Source organism: Choloepus didactylus, chromosome 13 (genome assembly GCF_015220235.1).
Source record: "Choloepus didactylus isolate mChoDid1 chromosome 13, mChoDid1.pri, whole genome shotgun sequence".
NCBI classification, from domain to species: domain Eukaryota; kingdom Metazoa; phylum Chordata; class Mammalia; order Pilosa; family Megalonychidae; genus Choloepus; species Choloepus didactylus.
This window is the reverse complement of record NC_051319.1, coordinates 71111071-71126515: the sequence shown is the minus strand read 5'-3', so window position 1 is coordinate 71126515 and position 15445 is coordinate 71111071.

The following is a 15445-nucleotide window of genomic DNA, read 5'->3' as shown; positions in this document are numbered from 1 at the left end:
AGGATGGAGTCCATGAGCCAAAGAATGCAGGCATCCTCTACAAGTTAGAAAAAGCAAGGAAGCAAATTCTCCATTATAGTCTTCAGAAGTAACACAGCCATGCTAACCTGTTTAGGTCTTCTGACCTTCAGGACTGTAAGAGAATAAACATATTATTTTAAGTCACTGTTTGTTGTAATTTGTTATAGCAGCAATAGGAAACTAATACACAGGAACCAAGTATGCAGTCTGACCCAAGAGGAAACAGCTTACATTCAAAAAGAATTACAATATTTTGATAGTATTTATATAAAGAAATCTGGGGGGATGGAGGGGGATGACCCATCTAATGCCGTGTTCCTTCTTCCCTGTTTAGCACTTTTAAAATCCATTCGCACTTGCCTGTTTCAGAGGAGGTCATTACTGATCTTTAAACAAGGCAAATCCAGCTCTTCAGAAAGGAGAGGAGGGGTGGCCTCTGCTGGCAAGGGAAACACTATAAGATTTATGGTTGAGGGTTCTCAGAGTCATTCCACAATTGAATTGTGCCTTACACAGTGCATCGTAAGGGGCAGAAAGTCAATACATCATGATTGAATGAATAAAAGTAACATAATAGGTAAAGGTAGGTGGTTTCTGTCATTTCCTAAATGAAATAAAGGTTTGTGGAGTTTTTCTCAATTTCAAAAGTAGGATTTGCTGAGGTTTTAAGCTTCAGAACTGCCAGACCTTTATGATTTTCTTTACTGCTTTATATAAAGCTTTAAACTTCCATGAAGATGAATCCATTTATTAAAAAATAAAAGGATCAGTGAACATTACAAGCTTGCTTATAATTTTATAGGTGAGAAGGAGGAAAGGATATAAACAAATCCACTGACTAGTAAACTGATGAATTCCTACTGGGTAAGTCTGTCCTTGTGAAAGTCCTTATTTAGCCATGCTACCTACCCCTTTTCTTGACTCTTCCTCTTGCAACTCTTAGCATCCATCCACTCCGCCCCCACCCACATTTTATTTTTCAGAGTTGTCTCCTCTTTCAACTGGAAACATGGGTACTAATCTGAGATGCTTTTGCCCACTCCCCTTAATAAGCTTATCAAAATATCCTGCTCAAAAAAGCTGTTTTTCCTAGACATGAATTATTGTACTAGTTGCTAAAAAGATAAAAATATATTCAAGCTGTTGCAGCATCAGAGATGACTTTACCTAGGTTGATATGCATAGGTGGTAATAGTTGGTATATTGACTTATATTTCCAAGTTACACAATTTTGTTATATGAAATATTTACCTTTTACAGTTATAGCTTTATTGCTTTGGGGGACATTAATTTTCTCTCCCTTTTCTCTTTCCTTCTTCTTTTTAATATTCACAATAATCTTTTTATCAACTTTTTCCATATCCCTGAGTCTCTTTCCTCTGTGGCCAAATGTGTCTATTTCCATTAATTCTCTAATTACTTTGTGGTTTTTACACACAGCTCTAGATGCTTTAAGAATTTGCATCAAAAGAGAATTTATTGGGAAGTTGTTCAACTCAGAACGCTTATTTCTGTAATCCTTGGGACGAAATTTCCTTCATCTCCTGAATCTTCATATTCCTCCACTTCATTAACTTGGTGTGCCACAGCAACTCTGGTTGCTGTTACCTTCTATTTTTCTCCCTCAATTACTGACAGGGAGCAGTGGGTGGTGACATGCTGTGTAAATGCACACCGAGTGTGCACCAGTCTCCAGCACAGCAATGGAAAAGAATAAAGGGAGAACTAAATGAATCATGCCAGTGTAGAAAACAAAAAAGGGACTGAGAGAAGATAGATTCATGGTTGACAGAGTTGCATGTTTGTAATCTAAAGAAAAGGAAAAACAACTGAACAGGAGAAGAAAATAATATATGCAAGAGGTCATAAGGATTAACATTCTTCCCTTGAGTGACTCCTATACCAACAATTATTTTTAAATGAAATCGCATAAATTTTTGTGTTACGTTTGTATTGAGCAAAGTTGGTAAATTTCCGTACCTATTGTAATTCTCAAATAACATATAAATAAAACTCAATGACCTACTAATTTCTAATTAACCCAATCAATTATTTCCCTTGGATGTTATCACAGAAATCACAAGAGCCAAGTATTATGACCTTACATTCCTCACCAAATGTGGCTAAAGTGGCAGATTAAATATAATTCATAGCTTCTCTGGAAAACTGGAAGGGTGACACAGCAAGACCAGAAAAATGGGGAATTCCTGAAAGACATCCACTAGATAAAAAGAAAGTTATCTAAAAATCTAGAAGTTTTGAGAAATTTGAATCTCCAAGAAGATGATACAGATCAAAGAACAGAAAAAAATAAAAAGGCCATTTTTGGGGCAGAACTTAAGAATGAATACTCACAAACCCACTCCCATGAAGATGGCAGAGTGAGATTCTTTAGGACTCCTACCCTTCACATGAGCTTATAACAACCAGCAAGAACTGGCAGAGAGAACTTTCTAAAAGCTCCAGAAAGCAGTTAAAGGACCACACTAACAGGGCAAGTACCAAATCAAGAAAAAGGACACTTAAAAGCAGGAGGAGCTCCTGGCACCCTGACTGGCCCCTCTCCCACCCCTCTCTGACTCAAAGCAGAGCCAGCTGCCCTCCCAGAGCAGATCCCTGGTCCAGGTTCTGGAGAGAGCAGAGTAATCCTCATGCACATACTGGGAGCATGTATGTCTGGCCCAATCTGTCTGATGGTGGTCTGGTGACTCTCTGTTTCCCAGTGTTTGCCCTGTGTGAAGACAGCTCACTGAGCTCTCCTACAGACACATCGTAGGAGAATGATCAAGTTGTACTACTTGGGGCAAAGGATTGCTGGCTGTAGAGCATACAGGGCAGTGCCTAGATGGTGAAAAAACTGCTTCAGGGAAGAGGTCACATTCATAACTATGTAAACAGAGGAATTCTTAGTGCCACACATGTGCCTAGGACAAGACACATACATAGGATCAGGAAGGCCTCTATGCTTTTGCCTGGCGATATTCTCCAAATTTATTGTATGAGTACTCCCACCGATCAATCTTCAAACAGGAAAAGTGTTTTCTGTTTCGCCTTCTCCTCCTCGCCCCCCTCCTTCACCTCCTCTTCTTCCTCCTTCTTTTTTTTTACCTCCAGGCATTCAAGCTTAAAGAAAGTAGAGTACATAATACAAGATTAAAGAATACATGCCTCAGAGTTTAAATTCCAGTGAATATCAAAATTCCCAGGTTTCAACAAAAGATTGCAAAATGTTTAAAGAAACAGGAAGATTAAAGCATTAAAAATCATCAGAGAAGATCAGACTTAGGACATTTCAGAAAAAGGCTTTTTAAAAAATCGTCATAAATATCCTCAAAGAGTTAAAGGAAAACATGGGAAAAGAATTAATGGAAATCAGGAAAATGATAGATGAACACCAAGAGTATCAATAGAGAGATGGAAATTATGAAAAGGAACCAAACAGAGATTGAAGAATGCAGTAACAGAAATTTAAAAATTCCCTAGAGGGATTCAACAGCTGACTGGAGCTGGCAGGAGAAAGAATCAGAGAACCTGAAAATAAGAAAATTGAAATCATCCAGTCTGAGGAGCAGAAAGAAGAAAGAATGAAGAAAAGTCAACAGAACTCAAGGAACCTGTGTGACACCATTAAGCATATCAGTATATACTTTGTGAATGTCCCAGGAGAAGAAGTAGAGAAAGGTACAGAGAGAATATTCAAAGAAACAATAGCTAAAAACTTCCCAAATTTAATTAAAGCCACAAATATACACATCCAAGATGTTCAACGAACTCCAAACAAGATAAACCCAAACAGAGCCACGCTGCACCATGTTATAATCAAACTATTGAATGCCAAAAATAGAGAATATTGAAAGCCACAAGTGAGAAGCAATGTCATATACAAGGGAGCCTCATAAGATTAAGTGCTGATTTCTCATTAGAAATCATGGAAGCAAGAAGGCAGTGGGAAGACATATTTAAAGTCCTGAAGGAAACATACCTGCTAACCAAGAATTCTGTATCCGGCAAAACTGTCTTTCAAAAATGAGGGAGGAATTAAGACATCCCCATATAAACAATAGCTGAGGGAGTTCATCACCACTAGATCAGACCTACAAGAGATACTAAATGTTGAAAGGAGAGAACACTAGACAAAAACTGAAGCCACAAGAAGAAATAAATATCTCCAGTAAAGATAATGACATGGGTAAATACAAATACCAGTACTATTGTACTTTTGATCTGTAAATTCACTTTACTTTCTACAGGATCTAAAAGGAAAATGCATAAAATGTAATGATAAATTAATGGTTTTGGACTCAATGTATAAATATGCAATTTTTGGCAAGAACTGCTTAAAGGTGGGAGGATGGAAGGGTATAGGAACATAGCTTGTGTATGCTATTGAAGCTAAATTGATATCAAAGCAAATGAGATTGTCACAGATTTAGGATGTTAAATTTAAGCTTCATAGTAGCCACAGATAAATTATCAGAGAATATGCAAACTCAAAAAGACAGAAAGTAGAGTACAGGTTAGCAGGGGTTGGGGAGTATGACATCAGGAATTAATGCAAACTGAATGGAAACGTTTCCATGTGGGATGAAGGGAAAGTTCTAGAAATAAATGCTGGTGAGGGTACTGCAGCATTGCAAATGTGTTTTTATTCCCACTGAATATTATATTGCGGAGGGGTGGGATAGGAAGATTTGTGTTTTATATATAGATACACACATATGTGTGTATGTATATTGTGCCAGTTTTGTGTTTTATATATATATATATACACACATATACGTGTATATATATTGTGCCAATTTGGATGTATTATGTCTCCCAAAAAGCCATTACCTTTGATGCAATCTTGTGGGGGCAGATATATTAGTGTTGATTAGGTTGGAGATGTGACCCACCCAATTGTGAGTGACACCTTTGATTAAGGTGTGACCTCTTGATTGAATGTTTCCATGGAGGTGTGGCTCCACCCACTCAGCATGGATCATTATAGGATCACTGGAGTACTTTAAAAAGAGCCACACAGGCCCAGACAGAAAGCAGCTAAGAATGACATTTTGGAGAGTGCAACTGACAGCGACATTTTGGAGTTGCTGCAGCTTACAGAGACATTTTTGAGAACACAATCCAGGAGCAAGCAGATACCTAGAGAGGAACATCGCGGTAGAAAGCCATTTTGAAACCAGAACCCAAGAACGGATGCCAGCCAAGTGCCTTCCAAGCTAAAGAGGTTTTCTGGATACCAATGGCCATCCTCCAGTGAAGGTACCTGATTGTTGACGCCTTACCTTGGACACTTTATGGCCTTCGGACTGTAAATGTGTAACCAAATAAAAACCCTTTCTAAAAGTCAATCCATTTCTGTTATTTTGCATAAGGGAAGCATTAGCAAACTGGAATATATATATATATATATATATATATATATATGAATATATATATATATATATATGCACACACACACACACACACATATACACACACATGTATATTTCCACAATTAAAGAAAAGAAGAAAGAAAAATTAAAGAGTGAGAATTAAATGCAATGCCTGATATTAGATCAGATCTAAGACTTGAAAAGACTCAAAAGAACATTATTGGGATGTAAGAAAAAATTGGAATACAGAATATAAGAATTATATCAATGTTGAATTTCTTGAGTTTGGTGACTGCACTTAAGGTGAGTGCATAAGTGAATGTCCTCCTTGTAGGAAATAGATATGGAAGTATTACTATGTGTTTAAGGAGTATGATGTGTGCAACATGCTTTCAAGTGTTCTCAAAATGGATGGATGGATAGAAAGATGGAAAAAGAGAAAGAGAGAAAGGAAGAGGGGGGGAAAAGATAGATGGAATAACACAGCAAAGGTGGCAAAATGTGGTATTTGGTGGATCTGGGTTTCTGGAATGCATGGGGATTTGTTGGAGTTCTCCGCAGAAGATTTGTATTGTTTTTACAACTGTCCTGTAAGTTTGAAATTATTTCAAAATAAAAAGATTAAAAATGTAAAAAAAATAAAAATAAAAAAGAAAAGAAAAGAAAACAAGAATAACCACAAGATTTAGAAGATACATCAGGGACTGAAAGAAAAAGCAGGCAATAAAAGGTAGCAGGTAGCAGAAAACTGAGGCAGTCTGAACACATCGAGTCACTGATTCTTGTGTTTACCCTCGGGCCAATCTCCAATCCCTTCACCCTCATCTAATGAGGCTATTAATGAGTGTTCTGCACCAAGAAACTGGTCTCCACTGACACAGGTCTCCACTGCTCTCCCCCATACCTGTTTAATCAGTGGAGGCAGGGTTTTGCTGTTGTAACTTCTACTTAATTCTGGTGAATAAATTATTTGGGCTAGTAACATTATTTAAATTTGTTACATCAATTAAGAAATATATAATGAAATATTACTATTTAAAAATAGGGAGTTAATCAGTAGCAAAATAGAACTGTGTAAAATAATTTTTAAGTTAGCAGCAGAAGGCAAAAAATTAAAAGTAACCAATCTAACAAAAGTGAGAAAAAGGACAAAGAGGAAACATAAATGCCTTACAACAAATGTCATTAAAAAGTAGAAAGAATAAAGCAAAATGCTATTCCACCAAATCTGTCATTGTACTGCTATCAATGCTTCATCTATTCTCTTCACTTTCTGTATGTGGAGATGAAATTGTTAAGCTGCCTCGGGACACCAGATCCAAAAGTCAAACCACTTGAGTCCCACAAGCTACTTTTTAGGATAGTGCCTATCAGAGTAAGAGCAGAAGGCTGAATTTGGGTAATAAAAATTAAATTTTCTATGCATCACAGGGGGCAGCTGTAATTAGAATATCATGTAACTCAAATTCCCATGTCTTAATTGCTTTCTTTCCTCCCTGTGATATCCAAGGGTTACTTATCTCCTCCTCTTCCTGCTCTACCTTCTCCATAATTCTTCTCAGGCCCATAGGCTTCACTTTTATATTAAACCATATTCATTATATAGACAATGGCTTCATTACCATCCTCCTCCTTCGCTTTTGGGATACTGGAGCAAACTTTTGCTGAGCTTTCCACATCAAGTTTTACGTATTTGGTGTTCTGGATAAGGGCAGATGAGTTAAGGTCAATCTTGGAAGCCATGTTTTTTGGTTTGCTAGAGCTAACAAAATGCATTATACCAGAAATGGGTTGGTTTTACAATGGGGATTTATTAACTTAAAAGTTTAGAGTTCTGAGACCTTGAAAAATGTCCAAATTAAGACATCAACAGCCTTCTCTGAAGACTGGCTACTGGTGAGTTTGGACTCCTCTGTCAGGTAGCAAGGCACATGGCAATGTTTGCTGGTCCTCTCCCAGGTTTCGTGGCTTTCAACTTCTGGCTTCAGTAGCTTCCTCTCTCAGCCTCTGTCTCTCTTAGCTTCTGTGTAGGGCTTTTTCTCTAAACTTTCTGGGGATTTTTTTCTGTCTTCTGTCCTCTTATAAAGGACTCCAGTACGGGGATTAAGAGCCACCTTGAATGAGGTGGGTCACATCTCAATTGAAATAACCTAATCAAGATAATCTAATAAAAAACTACAATAGGTCTATGCCTGCAGGAATGGATTAAAAGAACATGATCTTTTCTTGGATACATAACAGCTTCAAACTACAAACTATGAAAATATAAAGGTGGGGTAAATCTAGCATCCACCTTTCCTAGGTGTGTATATCTTACTAGTGGAGCAGTAGGAGTTTACTACAGATGAGCACTGAGGAGAACTGATCAGACTTTAGCTCCCCACTCATGACGGACCAAAACGTGCAGATCCACAACAGCATCTAGGAAGCCTTCAGGTTCTGAACCCAGACTAACTGACACAGGGCACGGGGGAGGTGTATGGTTCCTTCTCCCAGCCTCATGGTTCATTTCCTGCCATTTTTAGTGAACAGAAGAGGCAAACAATGTGGACATGTTAACATGACATTTGGTACCTACTCCAACTTGCCCAGGGTCCATGGGAGAAGCAACAGGTAGTAGCAGCCAGAAGCTCTCTGGGTGTGCAGACATGCAGGCTGCAGTTAACATTTTAACAACTCACATTCTTTTTCCCTGTCCCACCAGTGCAAACTAGGAATATGAGCAGGTAAGCCAAGTTGTGGCCTGCCTTCTAGTTACTGTGTATTCTATATGCAAGTGTTGGTCCTCTCATTATAATACCCTTCATACAGGACAGAATTCCTGGTATTTAGGGCAACTTGAACAACTTCATTGAAGTGTAACTGACCAAATAAACTCCACATATCAAAAGTGTCCAGTTTAATGTTTTGACATATGTATACACCCACAAAACCATCGCCTCAATGGAGATAATAAACATATCCATCATTCTCAAGAGTTTCTTTGTGCCTTTGAAATACATCTTTCCCCTATACCCCATCCTCCATCAATCACCAATTTGCTCTTTGTCAAATAGATTACTTTGTATTTTCTTGAATTTCAAACAAATGGAATCATGCAGTATGTACTCTTTTTCTGGCTTCTTTCATTCATAATTATTTTGAGATTCATCCATATTATTTCATGTATCAGTAATTCATTCCTTTTTATTGCTAAATAGGATTTAATTGTATGAATGCATCACAATTTTTTTTCTTTTGCCTATTGACGAATGTTTGGGCTGTTTCCAGTTTTTACCACAAAGCTGCTTTGGACATTGGGGTGCGAGTCTTAGTGTGGAAATATGCTTTCATTTCTCTTGAGTAAATATTTAGAAGTGGAATAGCTGGGTCATATGCTAAGTAAATATTTAACTTTTAAGAAATTGTGAAACTCTTCTGCAAAAGGTTTATGCCATTTTATATTCCTACCAGCAGCATAAGAAAGTTCCAGGTCGTCTGTATCTTCCCTAACATTTGGTGTGGTGGTCTTTTTTTAATTTTAGCCATGTGCTGCTATTTAATTGTGATTTTTATTTGCATTTCCCAAATCACCAATGAGGTGATGGAACATCTTTTAGTATCTTTATTTACTGTCTGGTATATTTTTTGTGGTGAAGTCTTTGTTCAAATCTTTTGTCCATTTTTTATTAGGTTTTTTCTTCCTGTTACTGAGGTATAAGAGTCTTTATACAGTCTAGATACAAGTCCTTTGTCAGATATACATTTAACAAATATTTGCTCCCAGTATTTGGCTTATCTTTTCATTTTTGTATTGTTTGTCAAAGAGTAAAGGTTTTTAATTTGATGAAGTCCAATTTATTGATTTCTTCCTTTAAAGATCATCTCTTGTGTCCTATTTAAGCAATATTAGCCAAATCCAAGATTTTCTTCTGTTTTTCTTCCATAAAGTACTGTGATTTTAACTCTTACATTAGATTATGATCAATAAATACATATGTATGTGTATGTGTTTGCTATGCATTTGTGTATGTATATGTATGTATATATGTATGTGGTAAGGAAGGGCTGAGGTACACTTTTCTTTGCTTGTTTTTTGTTTTTGCACATGGCTTTCCAATTGTTCCTGCACCATTTGTTGAAAAAATTATCCTTTCCCCATTGAATTGCCTTGGCACCTTCAAAAATCAATTGATTGTTTATGTGGTCAAACTTTTTAGCCAAGATTTTTGACTCTAAATAATAAACTTCCTGTGGTTTTCTTGGCTCTCTCTCTCTTCTCTCTGGCCATTAACAAAATTTAAAACAATTTTAACTCCTTTCTTTTTTATCTTGTTTCTATTTTTTTCCACATCCTCTCTCCTTCCTTTGCCAAATTTTGCAATCGCTTAATAATAAGGCAAAATAAAGTCATTTTTTTTTCACATGAAAGAAGTCAGAAAATATATCACCCAAAATGCCATTCTGAAAGATATTTTGGAGATGTACTCAAGCCATATATTGAGTTGAATCTGAGAAAGAGGTGAATGAAATTAGCCATGATGAGCCAGGAAATCAATTAAATAAATACCAAGGAGTTGCATCTTATGGGTCATTTAGAGTCTTTGGTTCAGCCTATAAAACAAATATAGTACATTATCAAAATTACCCTTAAATTTCTTTAAATTGCTTGTAAATATTCGTGATTTTCTGAATACAATATTATCTCTCAATAAATCCAACAAATCTAGCTTTCCTCCATTATTAGAACTACCTATGTTTAAGAGTCAGATGGCTTGTTTTCAGAGACTATGGTATATAAAATGTTATATCTCTCTACCCATCTATCTATTCATCAATCTATCAATCGATTGACCTATCTATAAATCTGTTTTAGTTTCCTTACATGCAAAGGGATAGCTTAAACAATGGGAATTTGTATTTGCTCATGGTTTTGGCAAGAGAAAGTCCAAATCAAGGCATCATCAAGGTGTCACTTTTTTCCAGAAGACTGGGGCGTTCTGGTGCTGGTTGCTGGGGATCCTTTGGTCCTTAGCTTGCCACATGGCAAGGCACATGGCGGCATCTCCTGCTGTCTCCCTTCTCGTTGGGGTTCTGTTGATGTTCAGCTTCTGGCTGTCTCTCTGTGGCTTCTTCTCTCTGCCTGAATTTCATTCCACTTATTAAGGACTCCAGTAATAGAATTAAGACCCATCCTGATTGAGGTGGGACACACCTTTACTGAAGTAACACCATCAAAAGATCCTACTTACAATGGGTTCAAACCCACAGAAATGGAATAAGCTTAAGAACTTGTTTTTCTGAGGTACACATAGTTCGAAACTACCACATTATCTATCGATTTGTGTGTTTTTGTGTGAATGCAAATGTATGCTTTGCACATATAATAAAATTTGCCTAAGTTAAATATTTTTGAAGCAGGTCCACTATCAAGTACAAATAATCATTGAAAAAATTCTTAATTGTAGAAAATATTAATAACTACAAAGAAATAAAATGTGAGATACTATAAGAAAACAGGGGAGATAGTAGTAGATGTATGTGTGGTGAATATAGACTGCAGGACTTCTTCATATAGAGGAGATATTGATTAATTCCCAATGGCATTTATAGAAAATATTTTTAAACGCAAATGTAACCACCAAGAATAGTAAAAGTATGTTTAACTTCCTAAACACTGTAGGGGAAATAAACCCTCTATCAGTCTAGGTACAGACTGGAACAGAAGAAACGAAAGATCAAGGAAACAGAATCAATACTATTTGCAAAGTCAGTTACTGAAACAAATGTAAATACATTGAATTCAACTATTGAAAAAGGGAGATCTTTATATTGGGTATAAATAGCTAGACACTATTTATAAGAAACAATATAAGTAAATGATGCAGAAAACGAATGAACAGATGGAAAAAGATATTTCAGGCAAATAGGAAAAAGGAAGACAAAAGTCATGATAAGATTTATATCAGAAAAAAGGATTCAAGGCAAAAAAGCATTAAAAGGAAAATGAGAAGCATTTTCAAATCATGAAGATACATAAGAATGCATAAAACCATAAGAAACAAAGTTGTGAAATGTAAGAAATTTTTTAAAAATACCTCTCATAAATTTGTAGGTAAAATAGAAAGAAAAGAAATAGAAACTAGAATGATATAAATAAGTAAAATAATGAAATATATACTTATAAATATTTAATTTACAGAAGAACATAAAGCAAGATTGACTACATGAGGCAGGTTATTTCCCTGGGATGGAAATCCTCTTGAAAAATTTTTACCTATAAGCATGGATATAGTTTACAAAATTATAAAATAGATCAAAGTTTTATATGTAATTTTAATATAAACCTATCTACTTCTTTCCAGATTTCTTCTCTTTAGTATCTAGCATCTATTTTCCTCACGGTTTTTCTGTGTTCTCTCATTTTCTCTGTCCTCCATTGGTCCTGAATTTATCTTCCTTATTCATTTCCTCAAACTACTTTTCTTTTGTATAATATTTTTTCATTTTGTGTCCTATTTGGTCAGAAATATCTTTAAGTCATTCTTATCCAATGTTCCATAATTCACTGCAGGGGGAAATTCATGGTACTGTAAAGATTTGAGGGGTAAAAATCCTGAAATTGGTCAATGAGGAAACTTCTGGATAGAATTCTCTTCTCATGATTTAAGTCTCATTGTATGGGCTGTGGCCTATTCTCACTCATGCATTAAATTAACTCAAATCATTGACAAATGTACAGGAGTGCATTTGCACACTTTCCTGGAGGTGAAATTGCAGCCCATTTCACACGTGGCAGGGTGTATCCTCCTTTCCCACATGACTCTTCCTGAAACACGCAGACACCAAGTCTATCCCCAGAAGAGGATGTTTAGTAATGTGAACTAAAGCAGAGGAAAAGACCAAGAGTTTTCTAGCATAACGAACTTGGCAGTTTGTTTTATTTACCACAGGATTTTTCCCAGTCTCATGGTCTCTCCCCATCCCCAGGCCCCATCCAGAGTGGAACCAGCTGGAATTGAATGACTACTAGCCTGGACTGAACGCCAAGAGGAAGAAGAGACCAAATCCTAGTGGTTAAAGTGGCTAAAATAATTATAGGAATTGGGGGACTACTGGGCAAAATGAAAAGGAAGAGAAGAGTTCCCTCTACCAGCCATGGGATGGCCAGAGGGAGGCTCCCAAAACCTACATCAAAAGGTCTGTTGAGGAGCTGGGGAAGAGCTGAAAAAAATAGATGAGCCACCCCTGAGTACCCACCTACCAGTGGGATCTGTGTGGAATGGAGACTAAGACTTGGTTCAAAAGCAAAGAATTATTTATTTCTTTACTTTAGACGCTGGGGTTTGCTCTTAACTGGGAATAGTAAGTTTCTTTATGGACTATACTACCCTCCTTTCACCTAGGATAGATTCATAAGTCAGATAAACAAATCCTAAATGCACATCATATCACATGTCATACATCACATATCATATGCCATTTGCCACATGTAACATACCATATCATATCATGTATCATCATACCATATCGTACCCAGATCACTTAGCTGTACTTTATTTGAGTCCCGAATCCAAAAGGGCATCCATGAATTGACCTCTTGCTATTTCTGTTTTTTGGTTCTGTCAAGTCATTGTCAGTGTGGAGGGAATCTGGGTTAAAACCTTGGTCCCACCAATCACTAGTTGTGTAACCTCAGGTGCATTTCTATTCTCTCATCCCAGTTTCCTCATCAATAAAATGAAGATACTAATGCTAGTCTTAGCATCTGCTACAATTCACCTCCTACAATACTCTCATCTACTTAAGATACTCATTAAATTTATTCCAACTTGCCATTTATTCTTCTAGTTGGTGGTCAGTCATGTTTATTAAAGAAAATATTTATAAGATATGGATTAGTAAAACCAGCTATATTCTTTCCAACTGCATTTGGTCCCAAGGTCACAAACGATATTCACCGTTTCTTTCTTCTACCACCCATTATTGACACCTGTCACCATGGCTTACACCTCTGCTAGTCTTGGTTTCTTTCCTCTTAGGTAACCTAGACCTTTATACTTACGAGGTCTGAATTCCTAGATTTGTACTCTCGTTAAATTGCTATAATTCCCTTTCACGGTCATCACCAGGACTGGAAGCACTAAGTGGTTCTTTAGTGAATTCCCTAAATTCCAAAAATACTCTTCCTTACCCCAATTATGTAGCAGCAACTCTATATCCTCATGATAAGCAGGGTCCATTTTCTTTCTAGTATAGCAACTCCCCTCTTTGTTGGTGTTCTAGTTTGCTAATGCTGCAGGAATGCAAAACACCAGAAATGGACTGGCTCTTATAAAGGGGGTTTATTTGGCTACACAGTTACAGTCCTAAAGCCATAAAGTATCCATGGTAACACATCAGCAATCAGGTACCTTCACTGGAGGATGGCCAATGGCATCCGAAAAATCTCTGTTAGCTGGGAAGGCACATGGCTGGCGTCTGCTCAAAGTTCTGGTTTCAAAATGGCTTTCTCCCAAGATGTTCCTCTCAGGCTGCAGCTCCTCTTCAAAATGTCACGCACAGTTGCTTTTGGGGCGTCTGTCCTCTCTTAGCTTCTCCAGAGCAAGAGTCTGCTTTCAACGGCCATCTTCAAACTGTCTCTCATCTGCAGCTCCTCTCTCAGCTCCTGGGCATTCTTCAGAGTGTCCCTCTTGGCTGTAGCAAGTTCGCTCCTTCTGTGTGAGTTTATATAGTGCTCCAGTGAACTCATCAAGACCCATGCTGAATGGGCGGGGCCACACCTCCATGGAAATTATCCAAAGTCATCACCCACAGCTGGGTGGGTCATATCTCCATGGAACATCCAATCAAGAGGTCACACCTTAATCAAAAAGATTAACCAGTCTGCCCCTACAAGATTGCATCAAAGATAATGGCATTTTGGAGGACATAATACATCCAAGCCAGCACAGTCGGCTAGTCTATTGTTACTATAAATATAAAATAACGAAGTTGAAGCCACAGCTTTAGGCTTAACGTAACTCTTACTATGTTACCTGACAGAAATAATGTCTTTTCCCCAGAAACCAGGGCCTCTAGTCCAAAAAAACTTAAACTTACAAGGACAGGAAGCACAAAGACTCACAGAGGGTCACTGGGAGTGACGGTGAATAGGGCTACTCCTGCTTCCTAGAGGCATGATTTTATCTATTAGGGATGCCAAAACATATTGTGGCTGTTGGATAAAGTACGGCGTCTTGAAGGATAGCACTTCAGTCCTTTGAGGCTGTCATTCCCATGCTGGCACTTTGGCTATGCCTCTAAAAGGCCATTTTAATGCTCTGTGTCACACCTTCTCCCTCGTAAAGTGGACCTCTCCATACAAGGTAGTGTCACAATTCCATGATGATAAATCAGACACTCTGAGCCCTCAGACAGTGGAGGTGGCCAAGGCACTATGGAAAGGATGGGAAAACCACACCCAGAACAAATATAAATCTCAGTAAAGCCAAATTACTTCCCTCACCAGGGTTAAAGAAGTCTGATATATTCAACTTGCCGCCAAGTGGCTGGTGCGTTTCTTGAGAAATGGTACCATATTGAGGATTCATCACCCTTCTTTGCTATTGGTAGGTTAGCATTCAGCACGGGAATTGACTATGCCAGCCTTGGTACAGGGAGCCAATGCATAACAGTCATCCCTGCATCAGCTTCCTGTGGCTTCAATAACAAATTACCAAAAACTTGGCAGCTTAAAATAAAAGAAATTTATTCCCTCATGGTTTTGGAAACTAGAAGTCTGAAATCAAGGTGTTAGGAGGGTGCTACTACCTCCAAAGACTCTAAGAGAGACTCCTTCCTTGCTTCTTCTGGCGTCTGTTGGTTCCTGCCATCCTCTGGCTGTGGCTGCATAACTTCAATTTCTACGTCCATCTTTACATAGCCTTCTCTTCTTCTCTGTTTCTCTACTCTCTGTGGCTTTTATACAGACACTGTCATTGGATTTAGGATCCACTGGGATAATCCAAGGTGATCTAAACTAGAGAACTTTAATTACATCTGCAAATTACACCTTTCTGCTAAATACA